This window comes from Salvelinus alpinus, chromosome 5 (genome assembly GCF_045679555.1).
Source record: "Salvelinus alpinus chromosome 5, SLU_Salpinus.1, whole genome shotgun sequence".
In the NCBI taxonomy this organism is placed as follows: domain Eukaryota; kingdom Metazoa; phylum Chordata; class Actinopteri; order Salmoniformes; family Salmonidae; genus Salvelinus; species Salvelinus alpinus.
Genome location: NC_092090.1, coordinates 60587582 through 60600620, shown reverse-complemented (window position 1 = coordinate 60600620; position 13039 = coordinate 60587582).

Here is a 13039-nt window from a genome sequence, read left to right as displayed (position 1 = left end):
CAGTGAATGTTTGTTTCGAAATCAGCACGGTGAAAAGAGCTGGAACAAAGGGTTGTCATTGTAAAACCATCAGTTAATAAATCCACATACAAACATGGTCTCTTTAGCTTTCTTGAGTAAGGCAGCTCCAAAATGCAGGTGTTTCAGCCTAGCTCAGTGATTTCTGTGGTGGTGGTGGGGCAGCCAGCGGAAAATACAGAGCGTAGGGGTTGGTAATGTTCTCTAGTTGCGCCATGATTGGCTCAGTGTTCTGTCACTCATTGGGACACTACGTCACTGCAAAATCTACAGGAAGAGCAAGAAAGTTCGAGCCCTTTGGGTGCTGCCATAGATTTACATTATAAATGCCCATCCAAGAAGGCTCAAGGTCATTGGCCACAGATAAAATGATGTCAAATCACGTTATATCTACCATACCTTTGATTGGACTGATCATGTCAACATCATACTTTCAAAATCTCATCTAGCACGCTAGACAAGCAGTCATTATCATGAATTAAGTCGACAATCTCTTTGTAAATCCTTTTCAATCCTTGTCAAATTAAGATAAATTATAGATAAAACGTATCGGTGCCCATCGCACATTGGACATAAACATTACACAAGTTGGAAAACGCTAATTCAACAATGAGTGGTTTGGAAGGGATCACTGCAAGCATTGCAAGCAATCACTAGCATGCTATTCAGTGGAGAGGGTGTGTGGTCCAAGTATGGGTTTAAGGGTCTCTTCTAGGCTTAAAAGGATAAACATTCACATGCAACCCATGCTGTCAATCCAGCATGACTTATACTATGTTGAAAGCATCATAAATCTAGAGAATGCCAGACTTTGATGACAAAGTTTGATGACAAAATTTGCCCATAAGAAGGAACGCTGTGCCACCTTCCTGTTCAAGTGAGCACAGCACAACAAAGTGAGTCCAAAAATGTATTGTATGCTGCTGCACAAATTATGTAATATGCCAGGGAGATATGTGTACTGTTAGTAGCCCATGTAGCTCACGCCCTCACCCCAATAATTTGGTCCCTTTTGCCCTCATTCTTAGCCTACTGTTCTGACTTGGTGGTGCACATGTAGCCTACAGCTTGTTTTTGAGAAATGTCATCATCAAATATTGTAAGCGCTTTCATTGTCTGGTTATATGCCCCCTTTATTTATCCTACCGTTCTGACTTGGTGTACAGGGAGAATACTGGAAGAAGGGTCCATGTTTCTGCATTTTGTCGCTGTATATTTCAAAAGTGCTGAACAAATAGCTATATTGACTATGTCCATCTTAGCTCGCTCATTAATGTATTAATCGAAATTACGGATTGCCTCTCATCCGTTCGTCGTTCCCTTATGCCATAGTTTGTACATCTCAGTTGTCAGTAGAAACCACATTTTTTTAAGCAAGTCAGCAATATCACCTATGTTTTTCTAAAAGGCAGTAAATGAGGCTGAATGAACTGCTTCGCTGCCAGACAAGGCTGATAGCCAGGTGTAGCATTGGTAAGGATTCACTCCATGGTGCTGAAAAGAGAGCTTTATGTGGGCCCGAACAGTTTGTAGGCACCGTTTGTTACCGTTATAGTGCAATTAATGTATTGTTTAGGGTTGTGTGGTGGCTTTGCTGGCATGCATCAAAACATGTTTTTTTTAGTTTGCCCCACCGAGGTTTACATGCTAAAATTGCCACTGATTCTAACTCCCAATCCATATTGCGATAGCACGAGCATGAGACCCATATTTTCATGTTCTAGCACCATCTAGTGGAACTGTAGTGTATGACGTCTAAAGTAGTTCCAGAAGTATGTTGGATGCAATAGCTTCCTGTAGGTTACTGCCCAAAGGTTTAAACATTTAGTAGGCTTTGAACTCAATCTGTGAGACAAGTCAGTGCGATGAGGATATCTTGAACAGATGTTAAAATTTATTTTGGATGATAGTCCATAGTGATTCCACAGGTAGCGGATCTAGAATACCGACCTTGTCTCACAGCATTTCGTATTATTCTGTATGTAAATCCGAGACACTCTATTTAGTATGACATGTTATGTTTCGTATGGTATGTATTAATTTGTGTTTGTGGATGTCCAGCATACATTTCGTATGATATGTTACGAATTTGCAAAACGGATGATATGTTACGAGCTGGTTAATGTTAGCTAGGCAAGGGGTTAGGGTTAAGGTTAGGAGTTAGGTTAAAGGGTTTTAGTATTTAGTATTTATTAGGATCCCCAATTAGCTGCTGCCGAGGCTGCGGCTACTCTTACTGGAGTCCAAACAGGAAACAACACAACAAATAAAATACATAATATACATAAATGTAAATAGCACTAGATTTACATTACAATTTAGCCATTCAGCAGACACTCCCATCCAGAGCAACCCACAGCTAGTGCATTCATCTTAAGATAGCCAGGCGAGACAACCATATGTAACAGTTGTATCCCAACCACGTATCGCATACATAATACAATACATAATACAACGCAAAATACAATATAAAATGCACAGAAATGGCTGTGTGTTTCTTCACAGTCTTCACAGTTGTGCCGGGAGGTTAGGCTTAGGGGAAGGGTTAGCTAAAAGGGTTAAGGTTAGAGGAAAGGTTTGCCTAGAATTCTACTGTAAGTAGTTGCAAAGTAGCCAAAAAAGTAGTAAGTAGTTGAAAAGTTGCTAATTATCTAAAATGCTGATGATTCGAACACGCAACCTTTGGGTTGCTAGATGTTGGCATTATACGCTCGACCAATCACCCTCCTTTCATTTTTGCCTTAAATAACCTTTTGTCTTATGTAACCATACCATACGTAACATATTCATGGTGCTATACTGACCAGTACCTGATCACTTTACAAATATTTCCATTTCAAACATGGGACATTCTATTTCAATTATTTCTTAGAGTTTTAAAATGTGGCTTATTCTGTTGATAATATTCGATCTGTTTGATAGATGTATTATGTAATAAACATATGTGATAGCATTCATTTTATGACATTTTCCTCCCCCAAAAATGTATTAAGAGTTTTAAAATGTAGCCTATTTCTGTTGATAATACTCAACTGATTTATTAGTGACAATTAATGTGATTGATTTAATAGAGATAAATAGGGAATTCATTTCAGGGGTGAAGTAGAAGAGGAGAAGGGGATTGTCTATCAGCAAAAATGTCGATAGCCACGCTAGCTTCGCCCTCATTTGATGGCTAGCAAGCAAGCAAGCAAGCATACTAGGTAGTGCTAGGTATCTATCAACAGCCAATCCAGTAGGAGCTTGAAGCTATAGTGAGCTTTGATTGGTTAATAGCGCCGTGATGTCACAGAGTATTGCTCTCCATGGTGCTGACACCTGGTCAGATCTCAGTCTCCAGTATCTATGCTGCAATAGTCTATGTGCCGGGGGGCTATGGTCAGTCTGTTATGTCTGGTGTAATTATCCTGTCTTATCTGGTGTCCTGTGTGAATTTAAGTATGCTCCCTCTAATTCCCTCTCCCTCCCCTCCCGGAGGACCTGAGCCCTAGGATCATGCCTCAGGACTACCTGGCCTGATGACTCCTGGCTGTCCCCAGTCCACCTGGTCGTGCTGCTGCTCCAGTTTCAACTGCTTGGCCTGCGGCTAGGAAACCCTGACCTGTTCACCGGATGTGCCACCTTGTCCCGGACCTGCTGTTTTTGACTCTCTCTCTCTCTACCGCACCTGCTGTCTCGACCTCTGAATGCTCGGCTATGAAAAGCCAACTGACATTTACTCCTGAGGTACTGACCTGTTGCACCCTCTATAACTACTGTGATTATTATTTGACCCTGCTGATCATCTATGAACGTTTGAACATCTTGAAGAACAATCTGGCCTTAAATGGCCATGGTTCCAGCCTTTCTAGGAAGTTTTTCCTAGCCACCGTGCTTCTACATCTGCATTGCTTGCTGTTTGGGGTTTTAGGCTGGGTTTCTGTATAGCACTTTGTGACCTCTGCTGATTTGATTGATTGATTGATTTCCCCTCCTCCACTGGTGGTGGTGCTAGCAGTTTTTCCCTTCCCCCAACTAGCTGCAGCCACGCAGATCAACTACCCCAGCAACACTGGAAGAATGCCCAAAAGCTTCCCTGGCTCAATGTCATGATGTCTTTGCTGCTCTCGCTCATGCGAGTAGGGAATGTCTAACTATCTAAAATGTCCATTAATTATATGAAACATAATCATTCACATTTCCTGTTGCTGCAGAATTGTTTTCCTGCTGTGAGAAGCAGGGTCAAATCAATATACGGCATCTGTAGAGTTAGAATGACAATTCAAACTCTGTCCTGGGTTCTCACTTAGCCATGGGCTACTCTTTTGAAACTTTATGTGAGCGGGACTTATAAGTATCATAAACATTAGTAGTATATGACTGACAACACACCGTCCTGTTGACCAAAGAACCAATCTAAATAGATGTGGTGTTATCTCATAGACTGAGGTTAGGGTGCAGAGGGTTGTTCTCTGTGGAGCAGCATTGCCTCTCACTGACCACAGCTGGAAGCCTCAGGCCAGGTTCATGGGAAGGGGTACGCTGGGGCACATGGGAGGTCATGAGGGTCTCAGCCTGCATAATTGTTTCTGTTTCCTTGTACGAGTAGGCTACGACCCACTAATGACGTCCAGAACCTCCCTGTTGAGAAAATAAAAGTGATTTGAATTGGAGCGTTTTTAACTCTCGCCTAGCTGTATTTTAGATCTGCTACCTGTAGAATCTCCACAGACTATTATCCAAAATCTATTTGAAATACTTAGAATACCTGTTTGGATATCATCATCGCACTGACTCGTCTCACAGATTAAGTTCAAAGCCTACACAGACCTAATCTACTGAAATCCGCTTGCTAAACTAAAATGATTCAATCATGGATTTTACATCATAAGAGACCAAATGCCCTGTGCATGCTCCCTGTGTTGACGCTAACCAGCTAGCTAGCTAGCCATTGCTACCGTATCTAGAGGCCAAGTGTTTGAAACTTTTGGCAGTAACCTACAGTAGACTATTGCATCAAACATTCTTCTATATCTCTCTTGCTACATGGACTGGGAGACAGAATTATCTTTATCAGCTGTCACCAGGTCCGGTTCATTTTAAATCCATTAGGGGGCACAACTAATATTACTTTGGAGCCATAATAACACAAGGTATATTGGTCCTACTACTGTTCAAAATTGATCCCACTACTGTACAAAAATGCATCTGAAATGTAGCCGTACACATCAACAACCGTCGTTTTATATAATAATACATGAAAGATATGCGCCCCCCTTATACGACATTCAAGTGTATCCGAAATGCAGCCATAGCTGCACTGGAACCCACACAAGGCGTGGGGGGGTATGAGCTTTGAGTGCCCATGTGCCTGTCATCAATTATTTTTATATTTAACAAATCATTTTGACAGTAACACTACGAAAAGTAAATGATAAATCTTTTTAATTACCACATGTACTAGGAAGCTAAGTATTTATTTCTAGGGCTTCAAGAATGTGACTGATCAAAGTGCCTCATGCCTTGAAAAATAAATAATTGAACTGATTGAAAGTAAGGGGATATCGGTGAACAAATGCCGTGGTCAAAGCTACAACGGCGCCAGCGCAATGAGTGGCTTACTCAGGTGTCTAAAACCGCATATTAGACCAAGAGCCTAATGCTTAGTTCTTAGGTAGTTCTTTTTTCGCTTCTCTGCAGAAGTGACAGTTACAGGGATGGTTAAAAACAGCTTAATTACGGTAGAAACAGCAGGGAAACTGGGCAGAAGGGAGTGGTGATTCAAATACAGCAGCTCTGCACAACATCTTTCCATTTTTGTTTCTCTCTTTGATACTCTGATCTTCAATGTGTATTGATTCCTACTAACCAGCTTGGTAAGAGCTAGATTTGTACTAAGCTATGCTGAATGCTGATGATCATTCGTTTTTCCTCTCTTTCAGGTCTCACTGAGACTGGATTCCCCCAAGAGACATGCTATTCAGCTGCCCATGATTGCCTGATCTTAGTGTATGTAGATCCAATTGAAATAGCACCGCTTCTAATAATATGTTTGTAAAGCTAAAAAAACATTTTAAAAACTCACCTTTTTTTTCAGGTGCAAAACCCTTGTGTCCAGATTCAACAGACACCTCCCTTGGCGAGTCATGTAAAGTCTCTCCCCTCTCTCACTTGCTCATTCTACCTGCCGCTCTCACTCAAACTCACACACGTGCACAGTTGCAGAGAAGATTTGCCAATTAAACACATTTGTTTAATTGACAAACGATGTTTGTTGCAGAAATGATGACAGACAACTTTTGAAAAATCGAATACATTGTTGTCTGTTTATTGTCTCTTTACACACACTTTAAAGAAAAATGTCAACATTTCTCAACTTCATATTCATCACCTCCAGCACCACCCCAATGACATCATCGGTGTGATTTTAACCAATTGTCTATTTATTGTCTACTAATTGGTTGATGATATCAATGGAAACACTTATCTCCCTCTTATCTTTTTTAGTACAAAACATAGAAATGTGCCATTTTCACATATGTTTATGTTCGGGTGGTGCTGGAGGATATGAATATGTTATTTTTTTCTGCATTTCCTTTTCTTTGTTTAAGACTGCCAAACTGTCCTCTGTCTGGTACATTGTCCTCAGGATTATGGAGAGAATATTACAACATGTATTAGGATTAAGCAAAACTTTACCATTTAGAGATGAGTAAAAAATTGTCATTATCTAACTACTAATTTCAGATTGATGACCCCTCGGCGACCCCTCGGCGAGAGGGTTGAAGACTTTATCACAGAATACAAGGTAAAGGGTTTTATTTTTGGATCCTTATTTATCTCAAAATGAGTTATCTTCCTTTCTTTCCCTCGTTTTTATTTTTTTTATTTCACCTTTTATTTAACTAGGCAAGTCAGTCAAGTTGCACAGTTAATCTAGTAGCCTAGTCTGTTATTTCTTCATCTTTTCACTCAGGATGCTGACGACACCATGATCCGAGAGGACCTCGTTCAGCATGTGATGAATGTGTTCACTGTGAAGGATCTGCACCAGAATATAGAGCATGGGATCTGCATCGAAGGAGCAGAGGTCCTGGCTGGTATTCCCAGTGTTACACAGTCATGTACGTTGCTTATGGGCCTCATCTAAGGCTTAACTTAAGGTACCCCAAAGAACTGAAATATACATTTGAGGTGTTCCAAAAAGTATTCTTGGAAGTTGAGGATCTCAGAACCTCCCCACGGGTCCAAGCTCTAAAGATGAAGTTACTTGTTTTCAGAGATATCTAAATATATCTATGAGAACTCTCAAAGGGCCACTCGCAAACTGTGGTCTAAACACTACTCAGTAAACTGAAGAGCTAGTTGCTAGGTGGTATAGGAGCTACAGTTTATATGATGCTCTTTGTCAGGTGAAGTCATAAAAGACATTGTGCTTCTACACCTGCATTGCTTGCTGTTTGGGGTTTTAGGCTGGGTTTCTGTACAGCACTTCGAGATATTAGCTGATGTACGAAGGGCTATATAAAATAAACTTGATTTGATTGTCCATTCCTGTTTAAAAAACAGATTTGTTTTAAAACTTACTCCATATGCACTAGTGGATATCTGAGATTATTTGTCGGGTGCAAGATATCTGGATGTAACTTTACCTATGGAGGCAAGGTGGAGTATTATCCAGAATGCTTATACCTGTCAAAACAATATGCCCATATGGGCTTCACTAGTGAGTCAGGTTTAAGGGATCATTTGGCATATATTTTGTAACAAATGTGCAATGTATGTTTTGAAAACCCATGTTTTGATTAATCTAAAACAGTTTGAATGAGGTTGTATTTGAGCTAAAGTTCATATTGTGCTTTGTGTAAAGTCTATTAAGACAAATAGTTCATTTACGTTTCTGTTAAAATATTGCTTTGTTGTTAAGAGGCACACAGACCACCCAAAAATTCTTGCCAAACTGTACACGATGTGAGGTCAAAGTGCTAATCCCAAACTATCACCTTAACTTTATGCAGTTGTGAAGATCTAAAATGATTTGTCGTCAGGTGCAAGCTATCTTGATGTAACTTTACCTAAGGAGGCAAGGTGTAGTTATACCCAGAATGCTTACAGATGACAAAATACGAATGCCTAAGGAGTAGGGTTTAAGGGGCAATTTGAGATTGAAGTTTGAAGAAATTATAAAATGATAACATTTATTTTATTCAAAATAAAGGTGTGGAAGTTTGAAGTTGAACACTGTTGTTTCTTTTTGCATATTCCCTTGTATAGAAATAATCATTTTTAGTAAATTATCCCAAGTATATTGAGGTAACTATTTGCATCAGCTTTTTAAATATAGTTGTGAGTATATATTTGAGTAGTAGGAACCCAATTTAAATACATTTTACTAACCTGAGTACCACAAGTAACTGAGCAAAAAACATTTGTAAATAAACCATAGAATATCAATTACAATATTGAGTAAATTCAGCAAATTAAACGTACAATATTAGTTCTGTAACTGACTACATTAAGTATATAAAACGTATAACATTAGTTCTGGGACTTAAGGATTTAAGCAGGTCAAAACAAAAAAACTGTTCTGAACCTGATAAAATTAAGTTGAATGAAAGGAATTTTTGAGATCCAGTTAGTTGTTTGCACTTCATATATTTGAGTTTGTAATACACTAAAAGCGAAGTAAATTATACTTAAAAGATCCTCCTTGTTGGATTTACTTAAACAGCTGATGCCAATAGTTACCTAAAACAAATTAAGTAAAAGGGGCACAATATTTTTTACAGTGTACATTCCTCCCTCCCCCTCCACAGATCATGAGCGCACACCCAGCATATAGCCTCTGTCCCGGTCTGCGCTGCGCTACTGGCAGGCCAGGGTGCGTTTCTGGCAGGCCTGGCTGCGTTAAATTGGCAAAACCAGGTATGGTAATTCATATACCATTTGTTAATATTATTTTAGCAGGCAACCAAAATCATACATTCAATAAGATTGACAGAAGTAGCAATAAAAAAGGCACATTTAAGGAGCCTCCAAAGAGGCTGAAAAATGTAATCTCTACAAATAATTTACAGGACACCTCGAGATTACTATTCCCAACTACAAAGATGACTCCTTTTTTTCTCAAAGTAAGAAAAGCTATTCAAGAATTGACTTCATTTTTATTTCCAAAAATGCACTCCACAATTTACTGGGTAAAATAATCCATGACATAGTGATATCGGATCATTCTCTGGTATCATGCATAATTACAACAATAGAAAATACACATGGCGACAGAATATGGAGAATGAACAGAGCACATCTTCAAGATCCAAAATGTATGAAATACGTAAATGAAACATTTACCATTACAAATGTAGACATAGGGGACAGAGAAAAGCCGACCCCAGTATCATTTGGGATGCTTTTAAGGCGTATGATAATCTGTAATTTGTGTAATTAAGTATGATACCGGAGAATAATCCGATATCACTATGTCATGAATTTTTTGGGGGGGAAATGTATTTAATTCTTGAATAGCTTTTCTTACTTTGAGAAAAAAGGAGTAGTCTTTTGTAGTTGGGAAAGTCCCCTTATTGATTAAATAGTGACAATAACATAATAACAAAGCTCATAACCAATAGAAATAGTCACAAACAAATACAATAACATGTTTTTAGTTTAATACAATACGCTAAAAAACAAGATTTATCAATAATGGCTGATGATGCCGATGATTAATAGCCTTTTCTATTCAACGCTTTGGAGGCTTTCAACTTTCCAGCTAAAATAATACATTTAATGAAAATATTATATAAATATCCTAAAGCAAAAATATACACAAATAATGCATAATCTGATGAAATTGCTTTAGAAAAGGGCACAAGAAAGGGATATCCTCTCTCCTGTTTTCACTGGCACTTGAACCGCTTGATTCAAGAAAGAATTAGGCAGGACCCAAACGTAACAGTATTGGTAAACATTAATATAAATTAAACTTATTTGCAGATGATCTCCTAATACACCTAACCAATATTTAAACCTCAATGCCCCCCTTAAAAAAAAAATCGGAATACTCTCAAATCTCAGGATATAAAATTTAAGTGAAAAAAATAAACAAATAATGGCAATAGGAAAAATAATAACTCATGATCTACAGCAATCCTTTAAGTGGACCACACACACAAAAAATATATATATAAAGATAACTTATCCCATTACTTAACAATATGAAAGCAGATCTAATTAAATCAAACAATCTTCCCATAAAACTTACAGGTAGAATTAAAACTCTTCAGAATGGCATGGCTCCCAAAGTTTATATATTTATTCTCGGTAATAGAAATGACCCCACAAAGACATTATTTAAAAAGGTATACTTGGTCATAACCATCTTTTTATGGGCAAATAAAATTCAAAAGGAAAGTTTAATTTCTTTCTAAGTCTGAGGGTTTCCAGACTTGGAATTGCATCAACTCGTCATCCAAGGCATTTACTTACGACCTATACAGTACCAGTCAAAAGTTTGGACACACCTACTCATTCAAGGGATTTTCTTTATTTTTACTAAAATGTTTCATGATTAACGACTCATGGTGTAATTCTAGGAACATACAGGACCTCAAGTCATTTTGTTCACCCGACCTAGAATACCTCACAATTAAATGCCGGTCATATTATCTCCCAAGAGAATTCTCCTCCGTCATCACCACGTCTGTTCCCACCTTCAAGCCGAAACCTTGACGGCCCTCAAAGAACTTAACTGGACTTTATGCAAACCGGAAACCACATATCCTGAGGCTGCAGTTATTGTAGCTGGGGATTTTAACAAAGCAAATCTGAGGACTAGGCTGCCGAAATCCTACCAACATATTGACTGTCCTACTCGTGCTACTAAGACTCTCGACCATTGCTATTCAAACTTTCGGGATGCTTACAAGGCCCTCCCCTGCCCTCCTTTTGGCAAATATGACCACGACGCCATCTTGCTCCTCCTGTCCTATAGGCAGAAACACAAACAGGAAGTGCTCATGCTTGGTACTATTCAACGCTGGTCTGACCAATCAGAATCCACGCTTCAGGATTGTTTTGATCACGTGGACTGGGATATGTTCGGGGTAGTGTGCGAAAATAATCTAGACACATACACGGATACGGTAACTGAGTTCATAAGAAAGTGTATAGGAGATGTAGTACCCACTGTGACTATTAAAACCTACTCTAACCAGAAACCGTGGATAGATGGTAGCATTGAAAGCACTGCACACTGCATTTACCAATGGCAAGGCTACTGGTAATATGGCAGAATATAAACAGTGTAGTTATTCACTCTGCAAGGCAATCAAACAAGCTAAACGTCAGTGTAGAGATAAAGTGGAGTCGCAATTCAACGGCTCAGACACAATATGTATGTGACAGGGACTACAGACAATCACGGACTACAAAAGGAAAACCAGCCAGGTCGCCGAGACCGACGTCTTGCTTCCGGACAGGCTAAACACATTCTTCGCACGCTTTGAGGATGACACAGCAGACTGACGTCGCCCGCTACCAAGGACTGTGGGCTCGCCTTCTCTGTGGCAGACGTAAGTAAAACATTTGAACGTGTTAACCGTCGCAAGGCTGTCGGTCCAGACGGCATCCCTAGCTGCGTCCTCAGAGCATGCACAGACCAGCTGGCTGGCGTGTTTACGGGCATACTCAATCTCTCCCTATCCCAGTCTGCTGTCCCCACATGCTTCAAGATGGCCACCATTGTTCCTGTACCCAAGAAGACAAAGTTAACTGAACTTAAAGACTATCGCCCCGTAGCACTCACCTCTGTCATCATGAAGTGCTTTGAGAAACTAATCAAGGATCATATCACCTCTACCTTACCTGCCACCCTAGACCCACTTCAATTTGCTTACCGCCCCAATAGATCCACAGACGATGCAATTGCCATCACTCTGCACACTGCCCTATCCCATCTGGACAAGAGGAATACCTATGTAAGAATGCTGTTTATTGACTATAGCTCAGCATTCAACACCATAGTACCCTCCAAGCTCATCATCAAGCTTGAGACCCTGGGTCTGAACCCCGCAACTGGGTCCTGGACTTCCTGATGGGCCGCCCCCAGGTGGTGAAGGTAGGAAACATCATCTCCACTCCACTGATCGTCAACACTGGGACCCCACAAGGGTGCGTTCTCAGCCCCCTCCTGTACTTCCTGTTCACCCATGACTGCATGGCCAAGCACTCGTCCCAACTCAATCATCAAGTCTGCAGACGACACAACAGTAGTAGGCTTGATTAGCAATGATGACAAGACAGCCTACAGGGAGGAGGTGAGGGCTCTGGGAGTGTGGTGCCTGGAAAACAACCTCTCATTCAACGTCAACAAAACAAAGGAGATGATCGTGGACTTCAGGAAACAGCAGAGGGTGCACCCCCCTATCTACATCAACGGGACTGCAGTGGAGAAGGTGGAAAGCTTCAAGTACCTTGGCGTACACATCACTGACAAACTGAAATGGACCACTCACACAGACAGTGTGGTGAAGAAGGAGCAACAGAACCTCCTCAACCGTAGGAGGCTAAAGAAATGTGGCTTGTCACCTAAAACCCTCACAAATGTTTACAGATGGACAATTGAAAGCATTCTGTCAGGCTGTTTCATCGCCTGGTACACTGCACTGCCCGCAACCGCAAGGCTCTCCAGGGGGTGGTGCCCAATACATTACCGGGGACAAACTACCGGCCCTCCAGGATAGGGCTGAGCGGTATACCATATTTTATGATATACCGGTATTGATGCAGGGACCGGTTTGGTTTTTTACTTTACCTTCTATACCGGTATTTTGGTTTGTTAAATGCCATGTGTAATTTCAATTTTTATAGTTTACTTCACGACTTGAGTCATCTCTCTGCTCTTTCTCTCCATGCCACTTTCCACACAGACCTAGCCACGCCCCCTGTCACTCAAGGAGGGAATTTGATGTTCCTCAACCACGAGACGCTTGTGTTCAGTCTGCATGGTCAATGCAGCACATGCAACAATGTTGATGACAACAAT